General features: G+C 48.2%; 1 protein-coding gene across 1 annotated transcript in view; it reads left to right on the forward strand.

Moving 5' to 3' along the window:
- WDR62 (WD repeat domain 62) overlaps positions 1 to 22,707 on the forward strand; it is a 2,486,568-nt gene that overhangs the window by 2,229,931 nt on the left and 233,930 nt on the right. The gene's annotated exons all lie outside the window — the stretch shown is intronic.

Consider the following 22,707-nt stretch of genomic DNA (forward strand, 5'->3'; position numbering starts at 1 on the left):
TTCCAAAGTAAATAGCCTAAGTCTGTGGTTTTTCATCTCTTCACGATTAATACAGAGGAATTTCAAGATAGTCTCTGAACTAAGATAACAAACAGCTCTATAATTGTTAGTCTGAGCTATTGATACTCTCAAAATATCATCTGATTGAATCATTCTCAATTGGGGGATACGAGCGAAAAAAGTCAAAATGAAGGAGCAATTAATACGTCTCCCATCCATGATGGTAGTATCCCCTTCAAAGCCAACCAGGTAAGTCCTTTCATTCACTTTGTTTACAGGTATCTGACTGCTCCCACCAGTTTGAGGTGAAGGAGGATTTACAACTCTGGTCTGTGGCACATGTAAAGACGAAGCAGAATAAAGTAGGCATTTCAGTATTTGAGAGGCCCCCACTGCGGGCATATCTCTGAGTTTCCCAGGGACCATTATCCGTGTTCTCAGCAATATTCCTTACCAAGCTGGAATGCGATATACTTTCCGTCTTTTCCACCCCCACAGGCATAAAAGTTGATAACTGTTCAATGTTTCAACATTAAATGTACCATCATTGAGAGCTTTATCCAGAATATGGAGTGGATCATGAGGAATCCTAACAGCGTCCGCATTGCTTTTTTCAGGCAGGATTCTGCTTAGAGCAGGACCGTGTATAGAAATGCGATTAGTAGCAAAAATCGTTTGAGGGTCCTACTTCTCAGTAGAGATTTTCATTTTGGAGGAACTAATGGTTTTCCTCATCGCATCCAAGTTTGGTAGGAGGGTCTTTTCTCTAGCACTAAAAGATGCGACATGGTCAGATTCATCATTTACAGATGGAACTTCTACTAGTGCAATTTTGCCCATACCATTGAATTTATTTGGTACATTGTCATTATTACATGTCTTTATTGTCAGTGGGAGCCCTAAGCTCCGTGATGCCTGAGAACAAGCAGCACTATATAGTTTTGCCGAAGGCAAGTTTGTGACAGTAATAGAAGTGCCAAAAGATTGTTCAGGTATGGGAACATTCCTAGACGTACAGCTTCTTCCCAAAATCGGAAAGTAACTGTTTAAGTTGGGTTTAATTTTAGTAATCGTAGTTGTTTTAGTCCCTTTACTCCCTACTTCATTAGTTCCTATTTCAACATTTACCATAGAGGCATTCCTTGATATATCGCTAGGCTTGGAATCAAAACTTGACAATTTCGTTGTTTTCATGCATGCATTAGAAGGGAGCTCAGCCCTTTCGATTCCTAGTAAAGATTTTTCTTTCAGGTTTAGCATCGGGCTAAGGGCTTCTTGGCTTTTCGCTAGATAACTGCTGGACATCAATGCCTTCTTTGTGAGAGAGAATTATCGCCTCTTCAAGGCCTATGGTATGCGAGACATCAGGTAATGATGGTAGCACATTATTAACAGTCTTATCACCTAACTGTTTAGCCATGGCTTCTTTTCTCCTCTTCAGAAATCTTTTTGTTGCTCTCAAGTGTGCTTTTTTTACATAACATGACATGAAAGACAGATTCTCTTCTACATGAAAGTCACCCTTTTCACTCTGATGTTGCTCATTAAGTGCATTCACAAGTGTTGAGGGACTGTCCGGAGGGTCCTCCTGTTGAGGCATCGAGACAAAATGTGATGAAATTATCAAGTTCAATGCATCAACAGATGCTTTCAGTTCATTGATTTCCTGAGAGCAATTGCAACTTCGACTAACAGGGGTGGTTGCCGGCTGCAAAGGAGACTTACCTCCTAGTTCATCGCTAGGCTGATTGCATTTTTGTAAGTGCGCCGGAAGAAAGGGCGTTGCATGACTATTAATAGATCTTATAGTGTCAGCAGTAATAATGAACCCCTCAATCTTATCCATTTGAGAACATAGGTGTTGTAATGTCACTTTAACGTTTTTTAACTCCAGATGGGTCAAATTGTGTCCTTTATCCAGTAGATCAAGTATTTTAATGATCACTGGAAAGTTACACGGAGATTGAGTATCTTTCTCAGTGGGCCGAGAATGCACTTCTGATAGATCTAATTGGGTAGGCCTAATGAATACATCAGTTGATTCAGGGGCATAAGATAGGCGAGGTGGCAACACTTCATGGTTAATATCCCGGTGTCCGTCCTTATCATGTTCATTAGTAAAACTTAAATCGCCTATCAAGCGTGACATTGTCACATTTTGCTTCTTCAAAGGGGTACAGACTAGCGGGGTTAATGTACATATAGCTCGAGATATCCGTTCATCAAGAGCAGCCATATTTTTGATAGTGCAATCATGTAGTTCATTAGAGGATTGGTTAGTCAATAAGGATGGTACACAGATTTCAGGCACCAAATCTGAATGCAGTCCTATTGGAATATGATTCTTCTTATGATAAGGTAGAAGTGCAGAAAAGATGGTGGAAGGTGAACTTGTTTCAGTGGCATGAATCACAGCATGAGGTGCTGGGTTCGACTGAAAATTAGCTTCCCCCATATTGCTTGAAGTTTCAACTTCTAACGTAGGAGGTTCAATATAGGAAGTTCGACCTTTACAAACCATTGCGTCGATGCCGGTGGATGTCAAGGGGGATGCGATGGAGAGCGAAGCCAACTCATTGCATTTACTACGCAAACCCCCAGCCATAACTCTAATAATCTATTATGATATTCTCTATATACCACACCCTTTATAATTATTTGGCGTCTATGAAAGGGAAATGTAAATAATCAGTGGTTTGATTCAGGTGTCACATACAGATTAGCCCAGACCTCACACAAAGGCTGTTTATGCTTTCCAGTAGATGTTACAACTTTATAAAGCCAGCCCCCTGCTTACCGCGCATCGCACAGCAAACAGCCAACAGTACTTCCGTACTTGCTCAAGTGCGCGCGCAGGGTGCGCAGGGGGCTGGCTATTTAACTCTTCACAGAAGCTGGATGTAATCGTCACGTGAGCGCGAGCTCAGGCTTCTAAAATGAAAACAAAGGGTTGGGCTTTAGTGATCAAACAGAAGGCGGAGTATCGCAAGCAAACAACTTACTCAACTTGCCCAATACACACGCTGACCCACATTAAAGGGTGCCGATATTAGCACAACAAAGTGTTCATAAGCAATTACTTTTCTTAAAGGTCCAGTGCACTTCACTCCCAAAAACAGTGCAGCCTCATAAACCGTCCTCGGGTTCAAATTTCAATCGAAAGTAACAGAGTTCTTCAACAGCCAACAGTACTTCTGTACTTCCTCAGGTCCGCCCATCCCCTTTACACAGAGGCGATGCACCTATGGTTCTGTTTACTAGAGAACCGGATCTCAGTCTCAGCAGTTCATCTGGCAGGGACATAGAACAGTTTGGCGGATGCTCTGAACAGGCAGAGCATGGTCTCACACGAGTGGGAAGTGTGCCAGAAAGCCCTGGAAGAGGTCTTCTCTCTCTGGTACCCCAGCAGTGGATCTGTTTGCCGCAGAGACCTACAGAAAGTTTGAACAGTTTTGCTCGTAGGATTTCCCAGTTAACGGCGCACTGAGGGATGCTTTTCTGGTGGACTGGACCTTACATCTCCACTAAGCCTTCCCTCTGATTCCCGTCATTCCTTGGTTTCTCAGGAGGTTGAAGAGATTTCGAGCAACCGTGATCTTGATCGCCCCGGACTGGGCAAGGAGAACGTTCCGATCTCTTGGATCTGTCCACCTCACCGGTTACCTAGGCGTCCGGATCTCGTGACCTAGTCGGAAGATGGAGTGCTTCACCAGATCTCAGACTCCCTCAACCTACATCCGTGGCTCGAGAGAGGATGAGGTATGATGAATGGAACCTCTCTGAGGCAGTACTTGAGGTGTTGCTGGCTGCACGCAGAACGTCTACAATATCTCTGTATGCGTGCAGGTGGGGAAGATTTGAGGTGTGGTGGAGGGTGCGTGAGATTGACCCCATCTCTTGCCCCACCACTACAGTGACGGAGTTCCTTCTGTCACTGGCCTCAGCAGGCCTTCAGGTTACCACAGACAAAGGATATTTGGCAGCCTTGTCTGTGTTCAAAAAGTCTCCGGATCAAGGTACTTTCTTCACTATTCCGGTCATAGCCCAATTCCTGAAGGGCTTCTCAATACATTTCGACTGATCACTTTTGTTGTCCCAGATTGGGATCTTAAACTGGTTTTGACTTATTTGATGGTAGCTCCATTCGAACCCATGCACTTTTGTTCCAAAAGGCTGTTATCTCTTAAAACTGCTTTCTTGGTTGCAATCATGTCAGCCAGGAGGGTTAGTGAATTGCAGGCATTTCGGGCCTGGCTTCCTTCCTAAGATAGTTTGAGTCTCACCTCTCTTAATCTATTGATTTGCCTGTCTTTTCCCCTCCACCACATCCCTCTAAAGAGGAAGAGTGGTTCCACTGTCTTGACCCCAAGAGAGCCTTATGTTTTTATGTGGCTCGTGTACCCGAGTTTCGGAAGACCGACCAGTTGTTCATTGCCCATTCTTTATCCCGCAAACACTGTCGCGTTGGATTCAGCAGGCAGGGAGCTTCCTCCCTGCATCAGGGCACATTCCACCGGGGAGGGGTCTCAGCCTCTACAACTCTACAGAGAAGAGTTCCCGTTATGTTGTGCGGCCACTTGGTCGTCCCTGCATACGTTTGACAAGCATTATTCTTTAGATGTTGCACCTGGAACTGATGCACGATTTGGTAGAGCAGGTCTGCAAAATCTGCTTGTTTAACGCTATCTGCCCTCATCTGTTATACTAACTGCTTGAAGAGTCTATCAAGATGAGGAGTCTGCAGGAGAAAAGCAATCCATTGAAGGAGAAATTACTTACCGTAATGATCTTTCTCTGGATTCTTTTTCTGCAAATTCCTCATCACCCCTTCCACCATCCCCGCTGAAAGTCCTTATGACTTAACGCTTCTGTCCAAGCGAGGAGACAACTGAAAATGGCTCTAAGATGACTGCTTCTATCTTACTGATCACTTGATTTAAAAAAATCAATTTTTCTAATCTACTAATTTTGTGGGTTCACGTTGGGATGTATCCCATTGTTACATTTTTTGCAGGCTGTTTAACCTCCCTCCCATTGTTTTCCTGTCCAGTGTTAAGGTACAGGGGAAAAAAGGAGGGAACTGAAGAATGGGGCTTAGTGTTGTGGTATGTATACGATACCGGATGTCACGTCCGGAGCCGACGATCAATCGCTCAGCAAGACGGATTGACGATTGATGGCCGAGTCGAGGTCCACTACGCCCCCTGTCAAACGTTTTTGAGCAGCAGAGCTGGATGGAGGACATCTATCAAGAGGAGGAATCTGTGGGAGAAGAATCCATAGAAAGATCATTACAGTAAGTCATTTCTCCTATCCTTTTCTAATTGTGTTAAGGAGAATTTTCTGTTAAGGCTAATTTCCCAAACCTAGTGAGTCCCCCAGCAGCTTTGCTGGATTTTAGGGGTTTAATTTTTTCTCCTGCTAAGAGTGAGACTCTTTTTCTCCCACTCTTAGACATGATTTGCGATATCCTTTTGACTTTTACTCCATAGGGCTTCATGTGTTTTTGGTATGTGTGTTACACAGCACCCTCCGTGCCGTAGCACAGGGGTGTCATAATGACCCCCAAACATAGACTCCGTACCCTGGGACTGACTACTGTCTCCGAGGGCATGTAAAGTCACCATTGGCTTTACTAGTCCTAAATTGTGAACAGAACCAGTACAAACCATCATATTGTGGGCGTGTGGTAGGAGAAATTCGTTTGCCCCTGGGGCGGCTGTTCGAGGGGGCACTGTCCAGTCCCCCCTGATCGAGTTTTGGCTGGTGGCAGTGGATACTACTTTTTATATTCGACCGCGAATATATTCCTATGGGATTTTCCCATTGTTCGAGGCTAATACTTTTTAACATAGCTTCATACATACCGCCGGTTTATTTATTTAATATTCACTGGTTGGTATTTTTTGCCAGAACTCGGTTCCAAAATGGCGTTTGTGTTCGCTCTGTGACTCCAACCCAAAGTTGAGCCCTTTGTTCCACTTTTGGTGGGCTTCTGCACAGAAGCCCTCCAAAGTGGTGCCACTCTGTCTGGGAACCACACGGGGTGTAGGAGGGGGTTTAGGCACCCTGGACTGAGTTGCCTCGGCAACTCATGTTGCACTCTTGTGTGATTGGCCCAGTGGTGAGCCCGCCGGCTCACCACTTAGCATGTTTGAGTGACAGCTAGGACTGATGAATGGGGGTTTTCTGCATAAAAGCAGGGCTTTGGGGACTGGGACTTGAGAAGTCGCCACAGGACCAAAGAATCCGAAGAGGGAGAAGCTGAGCCGACCTGCAACGATGACACCACCGGTCGAGCCCTGCTGAACCGCCTCACCACTTCTTCCTACGACAGAGGAGATCTTCATCCCGAAGAGTCTTCTTCCTTTGACTGGTGGGGATAACCAGTTTGCCCGCCTTTTCGCCTTCCCGGATCATCTTGTGGCCGCCTTGCCTGTGCCAAGCACCCCGGCAACCGGGATACCACGTGTTACCACTACCGCGAATAAAAGGGTAGTACCTTTTAACCGGAGAACTCTGTGGCTGGTTTCTTCCCTGGCAGTGCAACGACCTTCAGCTTTCCTCCACGTCGAGATCTTCTCTTCCTCTGGGCGACGCCATGACTTGCACCCGCTGCCAGGAACAACTGCCCCCGCTGGAGGATCCTCTCCATTTTAAAGGTAATGTGTCCGCCTAGCCTCCCTTGCAACGGTCTGTTCGGGGTGTCTATTAAATCCTCGATTTACCACCTGGGCTGACCCTAGGCTGGCTAACTGAACTTTTCTGAGCTGAACTAATTCATTTTTGAACTCTCTGCAAGACTTTTCAAGCCTCTTAAACTGTGTGATCTTGGGCGCATTGGTGTTCTACTCTCTCTAAGAGGGAGCCTGGCCTCTGAACTTTTTGCTCACAAGTAGACTTTGACTTTCCTGCCTTGCTGAGTGCTTCTGAAGTATTAGTGTTGTGTGCTTTTCTAATTTCTGCCTTTCCCTCCCTTTTTTGATAACTTATTGGAGTGCCATCTTTAGTTAAGCGCTCACCTGTGTCTGAAAATAAGTGGTGTTAACTAAGACTTGTCTAATAAGGAATAAGGAATAAGGGATGTATATATATTAATAGTGACTGTGTTTTGAATTTGCTTACAATAATAGTGCTGGAGTGTTTCTATAAGTGTGTCTTTAAATAAATAATGATATACTTTGATACCAAAGCTCTGGTCAGTGTTTGCTTGTGCTACTGTATTTTGGTACCTATCTTGTATACTCTATATACTGTAACGCTTCTTGAGAGAAGTCTGGCTGCTCAGCCACAGCTACCAGGTAAATCTGGGTGGTACAGACTGCTACCAATTGGGTTTACCGCCAACACCTGTAGTCTTAAGCCTTTTGCAGTGGTCCCTAAGGGAACTGCACAGGTTTCTGCCTAACAGGTTGTGTAAAAGAAAATCAAATACAGCAAGAGAAAAACCCTCCTTATAACAAAGAACAAGGGCGAGAGAGGTATAACCTGCATTGCTTATGGCAAGCAGATAGATGTGTGAGCTATTATCTGTTTGTGCAGTATGTTGGAGAAAGAAACTGTATGCCAATTGTGTTGACAAGCCTTACTACAGAGTACAAGTTGTTGTAGTAGTAGAAGAAGTTTTATCCTGGCAGGCGAGTAAACCAGCAAAGGGACAAATAGTGATTAGTCCTGCCAGGCGAGAGGACCAAGGAGAAGATAACTTTAAGTACTGTGAATGTGGTTGAAGGTTGTGGTGGAAAGAAGTGGCAAATCCATTGCAGTGTTTGATGAAGTGTTGTATAACCATTCTGACTAAAATGTTTCTAAAGAAATAATGTGACGTGAGAACAATTGATTGAGCTGAAGAGAACATGTATCTTGACTACTGACTTGCAGTGTCAAGGGGAAGTCTTTTGGTTTACCAAGACGAAGGTTGTGGAAACTTTAACTATTGTTTGCAAGTGTTTTGAACTAAGACGGTCACTTTGCCAAGTGAAGGATATATTGAATGAAATTAACTTTAATTTCTATCTTGAGTGGAACTTGGCTAATGCAAAGAACTTTTCTGAAACTTAACATTTTGGAAAATCCTGATTTCATCCAGGGGAAGGGGATCCAACCCTGGACAAAATGATTCCTGTTTATAACATTTGTGTTTGAATTCATATGTTAATTGAAATCGCAAAACAATTCCTGTATGATTTGTGTTGTATGTATTTGTGTGAGGGACATATGCATCTGGATATTAGGTCATTTTCCTTTAGCCTCAGTTTGTTAGCTAGGGAAACCCTTGTTAGGTTAGGGAAAGATGGGCGTTTTTCTCACCCCCTATCATTTGACAAAATGTCGACTTGTGATAAATCTCTACCTATGTATCCGTCTCGCATTTCTGTTCCCTGAGAGTCTATAATCCTGTCCTTCCTGCATGTCCAAGAGCCTGCGGACAGTTAAGACCTCAATGATTCGAGAGCCCTCAACGCCTTCATCTCTGTGCTCTTTGATGTTGTTTTTGCGCTGCCTTGGACGGGCCCGTCAACACCAACGGAGGACGAATCCTGGACTTCGAGGTTCGCTTTAAATCCAGGAAGCATTTCATGGGCTTATTCAGATCCATTTTTACGAGGACGACAACCTGATTTTCGTTTGGATTTGTACCTTTGGAAAAGACTTGAGCCCTCGAAGACTTCCAGCCACAAGATGACAGACTAGCTTAATTAGCACTACATTTTAAGGGCTAGACACCTCTGCAGAGGTGGAACTCGAGCAGACTGATCCTCATGCCCATCCTAATGCGAGTTAGAGAAACATTATAGCAAAAGTAACAAATGCTTTGGGCTGATGGCCCTGTGCTAGAGGAATAAGAGTATGACTCAACAGACATCCTTGGCAGGGGAACCCGGGTGTAACCTGCCCTGCCTGTTCATGCTGCCATCAAAGATCCTTCATTAGAGCTATGGAAATAAAACACTGCATGGTCCCAGCAGTGCACAAAGATTTAGTCAAGAAATACAATAGCCTCCTCTGACCAGACTTCTTTTCAAGGCATCCCACTCATGTCACCCTGGTGGTTCAAACTGCGACTTTAAAAGCTAAAGCAATCTCTTAACCATCCTACCCCCTAACGGGGATGACCAGAGGTATGGAGCTCAGCTAAAAATAGTTTCATCAGGCAGCACATATCTGAAAGCCTTTAATACAACACATGTGATCGCCAAATATATGCGCACCTTATGGGCAGATGCGGCAGAGCACATCACTGGGTGTGGGAGATATGAGGGATGGATTCCTTAACATCAAGAAGGGTGGCTAAGAACCTGGTTACAAAGCACTCCAATCAGTTTTGGACGCAGTAGACTGCGTTGGGAGAGCAATGGCTTCAAGCTCAGTTTCACAGATGTTTGCCTGGCTCCGAAAGTAAGGATTTGCACAATGTGTGCAATCTAAGCAACTTGACTTGCTTTTTGATGGATCTCACTTGTTTGATCGTAAAGCAGATGACAGCCTGTAAGGCAGCAGCAAAATCACTGATCACGGCTGTGCGCCAGCCTCCGCAGGCCACACCCCAATGGAAGGAAAAGAGTTGCAACTGCTACAGTTCACTGGCCAAATGGGAAAACAACAAGCTGCCAGACAGGAGCAAAGAACATATTCAAGAACATTCAGAGGAAGAGGATGAACCTCCCCCCCCCAGTCCTTTCCTGCTTCAGTCCCCTCCAGTGCAGCACCAGCTTCAAAACTGCTTTGATAATTTTTTCTATCCCACCACGGTAGGTGTGCGTCTATTGCACCATTCCTTGAACACTCCTACAGCAGGAGATTGTCTGACTGCTGAAGAAGAATGCCACATAATTTGTGCTGCAAGCAAAAAGGAACAAAGGGTGGTACTCCCTTTATTTTCTGGTCCCAAAGGATGAGGTCTGCCACCCATCTTGGACCGGAGTTGCTTGAACAAGTTTCTCAGGATGAACAAGTTCAAGATGGTAACACAATTGCAGAGCCTTCAGTCCATGGAGATCCAGTTTTGGTTGGTGCCACTCCTGTTAAGATGGATTTCTGAACTCTGACCTGGTGGGCAGAGGTTCAGAAGGCCATCCTAGTTTCTTGGAACAGGGTAACCTTCTGGACAAGCCAGAACAATCGAGGTATCATTGGCAGCGGTCTCAGGAGGGGTGAGGGTGATCAAAAAACCACAATGAGCCCACACAGTAAACACCACCACAAATTACTCTCAATCTGTTGTATATATCAAAAATACATATGCATTTATTAAAGGCCTTAAGTCAAACACAAGAAGAAACCACAGCAATATTACCAATACTAAGACAACACTATACCAGGGCACATATATACAGTAACTATTGGCCTAAAGGAATATTCAACAAGTATGATCTACAACCTGTAACAGAAGAGGGTCAGACCGTGCAAATATACTTTAGACAATTCTTCAAGAGTCTCAACCCTAACTAGTAGGCAGTCCAAGCCCGTGTGGAGCCTTGTGCTCAAAGGGACGTTCAGCGCGGCAGCACTGGATCGTGCATTAAGTACAAAAACGGGTCTCTTCAAGGGGCTGTGGTGTCTAAAGAAGGGGGGTAAGGCAATGAAGAATAGAGTATAGGTGAGTGGCCCTTGGGGGACAATCGTGCGTAAAAGTCTATGGATGCGCCAGGGTCCACCGATAAGTGTTGCAAGTACTCACCGACCCTCGACGCAGTCCGGACCAGACTTCGCCAGTCAAGTTCAGTTCTCTTGCAGGTGCGAGTGCAGCAGTTACATATCTCTCTGGCTTTCAGGGGTTGCGTGTCGGGACCTCAGTCCGTGGCGGGACAGCAGTGCTCTCTCCGCTCCTGGGGAAGGGATCGGCCCAGTTCCACTGCAGCTCGTCTTTGGGCACGAGGGGCACAGCAGCAAGGCACCCACGAAATCTAGTCACCACAGCTGGGCGACACTGGCACTGCATAGGCTCGTGTTCAGGCAAACTCTCCTAGTTCCAGACCTAGGAATGCTAGGTGTACAAAACTCGGCGGGAGAGTGCCTTTTACCAAGAGCTTACGGTTCCCAAAGTCTCAGTTCAAAACTCGAGATGGCGGCGGTTCCAAGGCAAAGATCCCATACAAGCTGGTCAGTTCACTGGGTGGTCCAGGAACACTTCCGAAGAGGCTTGTTTGCAGTTTAAGCAGGAGGTGCCGAGAGTAGGTAGTCCCACTACTCCAATGGGTCAAAGCGCCCTTGCAGGCCTTCTGTGATCGTTGAGAAACAGGGGCTCCGATGGGACAACAGCGGAGTCAGAGTGCCAAAGCTTCCAGCGGGTCACCAGCGGTTCCACAGATCTGTTTTTTCTGGTCTGGATACTTGGCTTGTCTACTAAGTTCGGTGTGAACTCAGAAGATCGACCTGGAATAGGTCTGGAGTGCCTTCTCTTATCCGAAATCTCCTTCGCACCTAAACAAAGAGAAACTAATAGGAGATCTGCTCACATTCAACCATTCCAGGCATGGACCAATCATGGACCACAGTGGTCTGTCATCCCAGCACACCAGACATCCTGGCACCTATTATGTGTATTGGAACTAGACAGCTCCAGCCCACATCCTGGGCGCACACACAAGGCATGCAGAAGCCCACGAAAGCTGCGGTTTGTGCGGGAGTCTGCATGAATAAGGAATTCCCTGGGTCTGCTCGACCGGGGGAAGGCAAAGGGACAAAATGCCCAAAGGACAGATCAAAGGACCATGTGGCATGGCCATTTTAGGCACTGGCCACTGTCCTGGGCTAAATGCGGTAAACGCTGTTTGGACCATTGAAAAGGGTCAAACATGCCTTAAAAGTAACTGCTGCCACCAGGTCTTTCCTGGACACACTTGTAGATTCACCAAAAATCCATCGAGGTTGCCTAGGGCCTTAAAAATAAGAGACCCCAGCACACTGTACTGGAAGGTACATTGTGCACTGATAAAATGTTGTCAAGAAATGGCAACACAGTGAAAGACTAAGGCAAACAAAGTCTCCCAGTACTGACAGTCTGAAGGGCATGTCAAGTTTTCCCCTTAACAAGATGAGCAAAAGCCGAGCGGAGTACAGCTGAAGGCTGGACTCCACTGGTAAAAGTCAGGCTAGGATGGTCAGACAAAAGCAAAAAGTTAGGGGGTTCACAACTGGAGGGAAAATTACCCATAAATTGAAAACCTCTTAACAGCTCCACCTCCAGGATGCTTACTGTAAAGACTGGAGGCGGGTAGCTGTACTTACTCCTATGTCACGTCACCTTTCCTCCATCCTGTATGGGTGTCCCTCGCTAGGGACGGGAAACGGCAGCTTTTTCTCCAGAAAAAAAACACTTTCCCTTTAAATGTATACGTGCATGGGGCGCATCCCTGGCACCATGTGCTCCCTTAACCCCTCCCACCGGCGCCACACAAGTCCTCTTTTCCACGTCAACGGGAGCGGACCGCTTTCACCAGTGCTCCTGGGTAAGCCTCGTAATTCCATGCGCTTTCCCGAATATTTTTCTTAATCTATATTCAGGGTTTGAGAACACCATCCATTGGTGCCCTAGCCTGTCCCTGTCGCTTGTCAGCCGCAGCTGGCTTCAGCAGGTGCCCATTTTTTGATGGTTCTTTCCCACCTCGTATCTGCACGCGCTGTGCCTCTGGTGCCTTGGGGTCCCCACAGATGGGAAGGCTGCTCGGCATGGGACGCTCTCACGCCCCGGTCCCTCAGAAACCGGCTTTCGCAATGGAGAGTTATTCTCCAGCCTGAGAGCATTAAGGAATAAGTATACTGGAAGACGAAGAAGGTAGGCATACTCTTCTCTAAAGCACCCCTCAATGGCAATACCTTTCCGGGAAAGCCCGGTTACGGGAAGGGTCGGTCGGACCCTCACACTGGCAGGAAGGACACAGAGGCTCTTTGAGCTACCGGCTTAACGGCAGAGGGGTCTAAAGGCCCTACCGGCTCTATCGCTTAGGAGCCTACTGGCTCTGGTATCGGGACACATCCCAAGGGGCTCCGCTCTGTTACCGGGTGCACGCCTGAGGAGGCGCCTACACGCAGCGCAGACAGCATTACCGGCCACATGGCTGAGGACGAACTGCCTACTAGGCCCACGCCTGAGATGCAGGGTGGGGCAGAGCCAATGTGTTCAGGCATGCAGGCCGGGCACAGGCCTGCGTCAGCCACGGTCCCACGTGCGAAGGGCACGGACAAGATGGAAGTGCGCGCAGGTGTTAGGGAGAAATCTCATTTCATGGCTAATTTCCCTTACCTAGTGAGTCCCTCCGCAGCTTTGCTGGATCTCTGGAGTTGTTTCTTTTCCACTTGGTAAGAGTGTGAGCTTTTCACCACTCTTTTGTATTTTGCTATGTGTTTTTACCTGTTTTTGGGATTGTGGGCTCTCTAGTACACCACTTCAGTAGCCCCGTTCTTTGTGTGGTGTTACACAGCACCTTCTGTGCGGTGGCACAGGGTTGTCGTTCATACTTCCCACCGAATCCATTTCTGAGGTGACTACTGTCCCCCAGAAAAGGGTAAAGTTACCATTAACTTTACTTAGTCAAAACTAACCACAGATCCAGTACACCCCATCTTACATGGCGTGCTGAAAGGGTTAACTCTTAACTCTTTTTATCTGTACCTCCTAGAGCATTGTTTCGCTCTTTTAACGTTTAGACATGGCTGGTGGCAGTGGTATCTACCCTAAATTTCTACCGTAGTTATTTTATATAACCGTGGTAATATTGAAGACTATTGTGTTAGCCTCAAACTTAAACCCACTTGACCAAATCTTTTCCGTTTGGCTCTGGTGCGGTTTATTCCCCATTTCTTTTTGTTAAACTCCTTCTTGTGTTTTACTTTGCGCGGCAAACTAGGTTTGCCTTCTTTGTTCACTTTCTTTTGGCGGGATTCTACGTAGAAGCCCTCCTCAAGGCGCCTGGGTGTCTAGGTGGGCTGAATGTGTGGGAGGGGTGTAGTCACCCCCTACGCAGGGTATCCTCGGAAACCCAAGTCGCACTTTGTCATGATTGGCCAGGGTGGTTATCCGGGCTGGACAACCCCCCTGCTGGATGATTGACAGCCAGGCTGTGTGAATGGGGGTTTTTTCGCATAAAAGGCAGGTCTCTTGGGCTAGAAGTCAGAGAGTCGTCACTGGAACTACAAGGAACCGAAGAGAAGTGGAGAGAATGGCGGCTGCCGCAACTACCCCGTCCCGGTGTAGCCCTGCTGCAGTCTATCTACCCTTCAACGACTAAGATGAGGTCCAGTCCGGAGTCGTCTTCTCCTTGAGCCTGGTGGGGATAACCAGCTCATCTTCCACAGCCAGAGGATCCTCTTCCTTGGTCGAAATCGCTGCACACAGCTGTAGTGGTCCGGATAGCCATTTGAAGAGCCTCTCCTGTTTTTAAGGAGCGCACCTTTTATTCGTTGTCGCTGCTGCCAGCTTCATCCCTGTGTGGTGCAGACCACCTTCAGACGTCCTCCTTCACAACGAAGCTTCAGGAATCGTGGGTCTGTGGGAAACCAACAGGAACAACTGCCAGGGCACCAGCTGCACCATTGGAATAAGGTACTGTGTTCTGCTTGAGGAAACTGGGTGAACCCCTTTCCTTCATTTCCAAGGCTTGCCCTTGTCTTCCCTCCTTCATATACTTTTGCTTCCGAACATTGACAATATTGAAGTACTCTTGGCTACGTTGACTCGTGAACTATCTGACTGTGTGATCTTTGGCAACAAGCCCCCGGTGTCACTTGACCCTGGCTCCGGCCCTTTGACTTTTGAACTCTTGTCTATGAGCATTTCTCGATTCTGTCTGCCCAACCAAAATATTGCCTGTGATTTTTGCCTCCAACTCCCTCTGGGTATCTCAGGTGCTAAGTGTGTTTTGGCCCTGGTAACATTTCATGTCACAGATACGCGTTTATTTAGCAGACCGAACTGTCAAAAAGTGATTGCAATCGTATTCACGGTAACGTGTTTTGTTCATAACACTGGTTCATTCAAACACAAGGTACTTCCCTTGAGACATACTGTACAATGTGAATTGGTTAGTTGTAGTATATTTGACATGTGGTTTGTGTTTAACGTTAATAGAAGTGTTGTGTTTATAACAAATAGTTTTAAAATAAATGTACTTACATTTTTCGACCTGAAACCATGGTTCAGTGTTTGCTTGAGTCACAGTAATTGTGGTCCCTTTGTGTAATCTCTGCTACTGCTCATATACTCTTGAGATAAGCCTGGCTGCTCTGCCACTGCTACCACTCTGACATAGTAGTGCGAGCTTGTACCAAAGGTAAAACTTGTATTGCCACCTGTAGTCTTAATTGTGTGTAATGGTCCCTAAGGGCACTGCACAGGATTCTGCCTAACAGCAGGCAAGATGGTGGCCAGGCCAGGCCCGCCAACAGGGTGAACCGCTAAAGCGCGAACCTATGGCCAGGGCGGATTGGGATTCCTATGATGCTGGTCATTTGGACCACTTCATACCTAATCTTCACAGGGCAAGCCTAATACATTGAGGGGATGTGCTCACAACACCCAGCCCGCCTGCGAGGATTGTTTCTTCAACAAGTTTGTGTCCCTTATGAGGTCTCCACAGGTGGGAAACATTCTTGAGGGCATAATTGAGGACATGCTTCCTCCCATACAACTGCCTCTGCCTGCACATCCCGCACCTCCACCGCTGCCCATGCCTCTTGGGGCTCCGGTTGCAGCAACTACACCTCCAGCACCAGTGCCTGGGTCAGCTCCAGTAGCAGACCTAAGACCTATGGACCCAGTGGCCCGTTCTAACGCAGTTGACCAGCAAGACACTGATGAGGATAAACAGGATGCGCCTTCTTCGTCGGGGGCATTTCATGATAGAATCGCTGGCTTAGCGCAGTACCTGGGCATCCCTCTGCCCCAGAAGGAGCTGCCAGAGTCTGGGGTACTGGCAGAAGTACTCACCATTAAGGCGGAATCCAGATCTGACATCCTGTTGAAGAAGGACGTGGAGGCTCTGGCTAAAAAGGGTTGGTTCAAGCCTCACTCCACTCAGCCAGTAAATAAGACGATGCAAAATTCATGCAGGTGGAGGGCGACACTCTGCTCTTGTCAGTTCACCCCCAGCCGCTGTTGTCAGTAATTGCCACAGCGTCTATTAACGCCAAGTCTCAGACTTCTTCGGCGAGCACCTCAACGTCAGCAGTCCTGGGCAAGGAAGAAAAAATGCTTGAGGCCTATGGAAAAGAATGCAGGGCTCCACTTTATACAGGCCAACGCTGATGCCATACTGGTGGCTGCTAATCAACAGCTGTGGAGGGAAAACGTTGACTTCCTCCTGGACATTCTAGCCGACAAACAAGTCTCCTTCAAGGCGGGATTGCCATAGCAAAACTAGTGGCACAGGACATAATGGAAGCCACAGTGGCGCACATAGATACCACTAGCAGGGCAACCTGTGTGGCAACAGACATGCGTAGGACGGCCTGCCTTAAGGAGACCAGGTTCGACCCTGACATTCAGGACAGAATCCTAGAACTGCCTTTCGAGGGCGCCGACTTGTTCCATTCCACGACGGATGAGGACCTAGATGTTCGCAGACTGCCAAATCCCTGGCCATTCTCACAAAACCAGCAGCCAAAATATTCGCACAGGGCCACTCTCACACTGACAGAGGCTGGTCCTTTGGCGCTTTCAGGGGTTTCTAGAACCGACGGACCAGGCAACCGGATAGGTCGGCAAGCCAACATAGGCAAAAACACCAGAAGTCTTCACACAAGGGCTTCTTTCAGTCCCCCTCCCAGTCATCAGCCTCTGACCCAAAGAAGCAATGACAGCTCGCATCAGATCCACAGCACCCCAGTCGGAGGCCGGTTGGCCCTACACAGTAAAGCTTGGTGTGCACGCTTTACGAGCTCCTGGGTGATTTCGGTAGTCTCCTCAAGCTTCTCGCTTCCCCTACTGCCCTCTTCCCCCCCTCCCCCCTCCACCCACCACTGTCCCGCAAACCCTGGCTCCCACAGATCAGGACTCCTATCTTAGCAGAGATACGTTCCCTTGTGGAGAGCGAGGTGGTGGAGGAGGCCCCTCCCCTTCAGCAGGGGCAGGGCTTTTACTCCTGCATCTTTGCAATTCAAAAAAAGAACCGGGCCGCCTGCTAGTGGTCCTAGATCTATCCTTCCTGAATCTATATCTATCACTATACAAGTTCAAAATGTTGACACCAGCTCTTATAGCGGACACGCTGTGTGTGGGGACTTAATGTATTCCCTGGATCTGAAAGACGCATATCTTCACGTCCCCATAGTTCAATCTCACCGATCCTTCCTCAGGTTCCGGGTCATGGGGTTGCATTTTAATACAAGGTTCAGCTGTTCTGCCTGAATTCGGCGCCAAGGGTATTCACAAGACTAATGAACGTGGTGGTTACCCACGTCGGAGGGCCACCATGTATATCCTTACCTCGATGACTGGTTAATCCGTGGGGGTGGGAGGGAGCAGGTCAGGTACTCAGCAGACAGGTACATGACTACACTCTACAAACTGGGGTACTCCATCAACTTCCAGAAGTATCATCTCTACCCCTACACACACGCTAGTGTTTCTGGGGCTGCTGTGGGATACACAGAGGTGCAAGGTGTTGCCCACTGGGGAGAAGTTGGCAGTGATCAGAGCTGCTGTCGCTCACTTCCTCAGCAGAGCACTGACTACAGCCTGGTGGTACCAGCACCTTCTGGGTGTACTGGCATCATGCCTTCTGGCTATCCCTTACACCAGGTTGAGAATGAGGAGGCTGCAGCTGCATTTTTCAACATCCTGGGATCAGGAGTCTGGTCATCAAGGCACCCCAGTCACTATTTCCACTCACCTAGAGCAAAAGCTTAGGTGGTGGGGGCAGGATACGAACCTCATGGTGGGCAGGACTTTCAGGCCGCCTCCGGCGTATCATATCATATAACAACGGATTCCTCGCTCCAGGGGTAGGGGGGCTACGCTGGCGACACATTCAGTACATGGGCTGTGGTCCAGGAGCAACAACAAAATCACACCAACTGGCTGGAAATGATGGCCATTTGGCTCGCGCTCAAGGAATTCCTCCTCTTAATCAGGAGCAGCGCAGTTGGCATTCGGAAGGACAACTCTACCTGCATGCACTACCTCAACAAGTAGGGGGACACCTGATCACTGCCCCTATGCAGGCTGACCCTCAGCATCTGGGAGTGTGCGATTGCACATGGCATAGAACTCTCGGCAGTGCACCTGCTGGGAGACTCCAACCTGAGAGGCGGACAGACTCAGTCGCTTAGGCTACGCCAACTACAAGTGGAAACTGAACAAGAGTGTCCTTCAAGACATTTTCAGCAGGTGAGGTCACCGGGTCACAGACCTATTTGCGACAGATAACAACCAGACTTGTCAACAGTTCGCATTCTGAGAGGGAAGGGGGGCACAGCTCCCTCTGGGACGCGCTTCTGATCCCCTGGGTCGGGTTGTGGGCATATGCATTTCCTCCTACCCCACAAAGTTGCATGCAAGATCAGGCAGACCCATTGGCTGCGTCTCATTCTCATAGCGCCTCATTGGCCAGCCAGGCCTTGATTCTCAGACCTTAGGCAGCTGTCAGCCCAGCCAGAGGTAACGCTCCTGTTTGGGAACGGCCCGCTTCTGGCTCAGCCAGGGGGGAGGTGGTAAACTGCCCTTCTCTGGAGAGGCTAGCACTAGCAGCCTGGTACCTGAGCACTCAACTCTTCAACATCTCCAGCTCTCTCGGGACAACCTCGAAATCATAGAAGGAGCCAGTCTACTCATAAACCGTACAAAATCAAATGTACCAGATTCTGCTTCTGGTCCAAGGAAAGCGGAGTGGACCTGCTAACTCTCACTCTGGACCAGGTGTTGTCTTTTTCTGCCTATCTATCCAACTATCAGGGTTTCAGGTCGACACCTGCTGGACATACTTAGCAGCTATAGGCATAAACAGGAACTTGGACAGGTTTTCTTTCTATCCTCCAACCCATTGTTTAAAAGACATCTGGTGGGGGTAAGCAGGCTGTTCCTGCCTGTCAGACGCCCGCACCCATTCTGGGACCTTAACGTTGTACTCGGCGCCCAAACCCCAAGGAAGATGCAGAGAACGTTTGCAACTGTTTAGATGTCAGAAGAACACTGAAATTCTATCTTGACAGAACCAAGGGCTTTTGCAAAACGGACGCCTTGTTCGTTACTTTTGGGAGACAGCAAGACCTGGACAGCAAGCGTCCAAACCCTCAATAGCTAGATGGATGATTGCAGCCATGCAAGGCTCAGCAAGGAATCGCCAAGGGGCATGCACGCACACACGATCAGGGCCAAGGCAGCGGCTGTTGCCTTCCAGCATCACATACTGTGGCAGGTGACCATTAGGGCAGTGACAAGGCCACCTAATCGGCCTTCTGCAAGCATTACTGTCTGGATACCAGTGCCAGGGCTGACTTAGCATTTGGCCAGGCTGTCCTTCGTAACCCATTTGCCTAGAGTGTCAAGCTCTCTTTCCCAGGGTGGTTGTATCAGTGGTAGTCGCCCATATTAGGGAGAAGGATGGTGGGATGTATGGAGGAAAGGGGACAGGACGTAGGAGTAATTAAGTGTTAATCACCGGAGTGACTAATATACTCCTAGTCCATAGTTCCCTTTCCTCCATACGTCCCACCATCCTTCCCCCTAATAAAGAGCGGAGAGGTTGAGCAGTTTAATAAAGCCGACGCTTCAAAGGGGACTGATGTGTGGTGCCGGCGGGCAGGGTTAAAGGAGCGCATGCTCCCAGGGCAGCATCCCCACGCGTGTATACATTTCAAGGGATAGTGTTATCTTTCTGGTGAAAAGGTTTCCGTTCCTGTCCCTAGCGAAGGACGCCTATACCGTATGGAGGAAAGGGGACTATGGACCAGGAGTATGTTAGTCACTCCGGTGAGTAACAGTTAATGTTAGCCACTATATGGTTGGGTCACAGAGCACCCCAGCCAAGGTTCTCAAATGGCAACTGTGGACGAGCAACCAAGGCTAAGACTCGAGGGAGGTGATGCAGGCTGGTTCTTAGATACAGTGAATCCCCATGCTCCCCATAATGGAATGCCCACACACTGTTAGGTGATGATTCCGTCCTTTTGTTAAAGGGTAAAAAGTCAGGTAGATATACACAAATAAATAAGACTCAATTAGTACTAGAAATCTAATCAGGCAATTTAACTTAATATATACAGTCCTATGTGGTACCATTGTTACCTTTTTAAATGCAGTTATAATGCACCAACTGGTGACAGTTTTAAAAAGCATTTAAATTATTAGTCAAGGGTTAATCATCCATTACTGTAGAAAGGCAATTAATACATAGAACATAGGTAGACTGCTTTCTTTAATGTAAAGAGACAATACTGTGTGAGGACTCCACCCCGCCTGGGCAACCTGTACGGAAAAGTTAAGGTGTACTTTATGTTCTCCAGCATTGGATCTTTCATGGATTCACGTGCTTAGAATATTCCCCGTCGTCAGACTGGGAACCCTCGGTACATTTATAAAGCCGTTTTTCCCTAGGAAAACTTTGACACTTTTGTGTCCTACCCACGTCGTTCTTGAGGCTGTCCACGCATGCCCCAATAGGACGTGGCCGTATAAATTCCCCGCCCCTGCGGCTCCCTTCAGATTTCAACCGTCTTCCAAAGCAGTGGGATCACCTCGCGTCACCGATTGTTTTGTCAAGGTTGTTCGTTGTATTTTTTCCTGATGTCTGGAAAAGCTCTGTTCCACCCGTGCGCTACGTGCGGGCTAAAGAAAGTGTATGAGGGGGATGGACATATGGACTGCATATATTCTCTACACCCTCCCCACTCGGCAGACAAGTGCCACATATGTAAGGGCTTCTCCCGAAAGACTCTTAAAGGCCATAGTCGGCGGTTAGTGGCCTGGTTAAGCAATGGAGCTAGGCTTCACGCGCAGCGTGGCCTCGGCATCAAAATCCTCAGGGGCACCCCGCCGTTCGGCATTGGCCGAACCCCCGGTGAAGAAACCACACCCGGCGGAGAAAGGGCCGTCGGGAAGCCATTCCGCAAGGGAGTCTTCGCTGAAGAAAACCTCATCATCATCTCCCTCGTCTAAGAAGGAGAGAAAGGAGAAGTCGAAATCCTCCTCCTCAGGTGATCACCATAGATCATCCTCGAGTAGAGAGTCTGAGAAACACAGGTCAAGTGCAAAAAAGGCGGGAACGTCTCAAGGAACTGTGCAGGCACCACCGTCGTCGACGGCGGAGAGATCGTCGACTCCCTCACTACCAATGACGCAGTTGGTTTCGTCTTTTTTGTTATACCACAGGTAGTGGCTACGACGACGGCTGGCCCAACCTTAGCCTCATCGACGGAGATTCCACAGGAAGCCTGGCGACCGAAGGTATTCGACCCGGTTTTACCAGAGTCCTTGCTGCAGCAAGAGGCGGCCTTGTCGGTGTCCTCTGTCAAAGAGGAGTGTGAGAGGATAGCTGGGCCTGCAGAGCTCAGGTTACAAGGGGTTAGCAAGTTAACTCTTTCCAGTGGAACTAATATCGCAGTTACAACCCCTCTTCTTAACCCACAGTCTGTTCTATCACTAGAAGTTCTATCCACATTGCAGACCTTGTTAAAGAAATTGGACGAAAGATTACCTCAGGTGGCAACTCCGCCCAAAGCAACGGTCGACGAACCTGGCCCTTCCCGTCAGCCAACTCCGACAATGACGACAGCTGTACCGACGCGTCAGGATGCACGTCAGGAGGAAGGGGAGCTGTCAGACTCAGATGGAGGGTCCTTATCGGATGTTTCGTTGTCCCCCTGTAGGGATCCAACGTGGGAGTCGGAGGCAGAATTCAAACCCCCAAGGAGCCCAGCTCAACCGTCCCCCCAGACGACATTGGGTCGTTTCATGCCATGATGAGCAAAGCATGTACCGAGTTCGGATTAGCTCAGGAGGAAGAGAAAAAAGACTGTTTTCTATTCGACCACATGGGGAGGAGAAGAGGTCGGTTTTCTCGGTGCCCATCCTGGATCATGTGTGGCAGGAGGGTTTACGGACGATGCGTCATCCTTTCTCGGAACCCGCCATTAAAGGTAGACTGGAGAAGAAACTTAAGGCTCCAGAATCCACCCCCAAGTGTCTATCCTCCCAACCAGCCCCAGACTCAGTAGTGTCAGCGGCGGCGGCGAGAAAAACAAGGTCCCAGCACAAATGCTCGACCACCCCAGAGAACGAGGCCAAGAGACAGGATGCCTTTGGCAAGAAGGTGTTGTCGGTGGGGGTGACGACACTGAAGGCCGCCAACTCTCTGGCTATAATGGCCAAGTATGATAGAGAGATGTGGCACCAGTTGGCTGCTATACTAGAGCATCTTCCAGAAGAACATAGGAAAGCGGCGATGTTACTCGTCCGAGAAGGTGAGGAGGCCTCAAATCATTCTATTAACATCGTTGTAGACCTCGCAGAATCAGGTTTTAAACAAGTCAACAACGGGGTGGTTCTAGGGAGGCAAGCGTGGCTAAAATGCACCAACTTTAGATCTGGGGTGCAATACAAGGTGCTGGATATGCCCTTTGAGGGAGACCTTCTGTTTGGTGAAAAGGTGGATGAGACCTTAAAGGGCATGAAGGAGGACTCTGACACGGCGTGTTCTTTGGGTGCCCTCCAGAGTGGAAGGAATTTTCGTTCTTTTCGCCCCTTTAGGGGAGCATTAGGGAACTCCCGAT

This window comes from Ambystoma mexicanum, chromosome 2p (assembly GCF_040938575.1).
Source record: "Ambystoma mexicanum isolate Mex_15411 chromosome 2p, UKY_AmexF1_1, whole genome shotgun sequence".
Taxonomy (NCBI): domain Eukaryota; kingdom Metazoa; phylum Chordata; class Amphibia; order Caudata; family Ambystomatidae; genus Ambystoma; species Ambystoma mexicanum.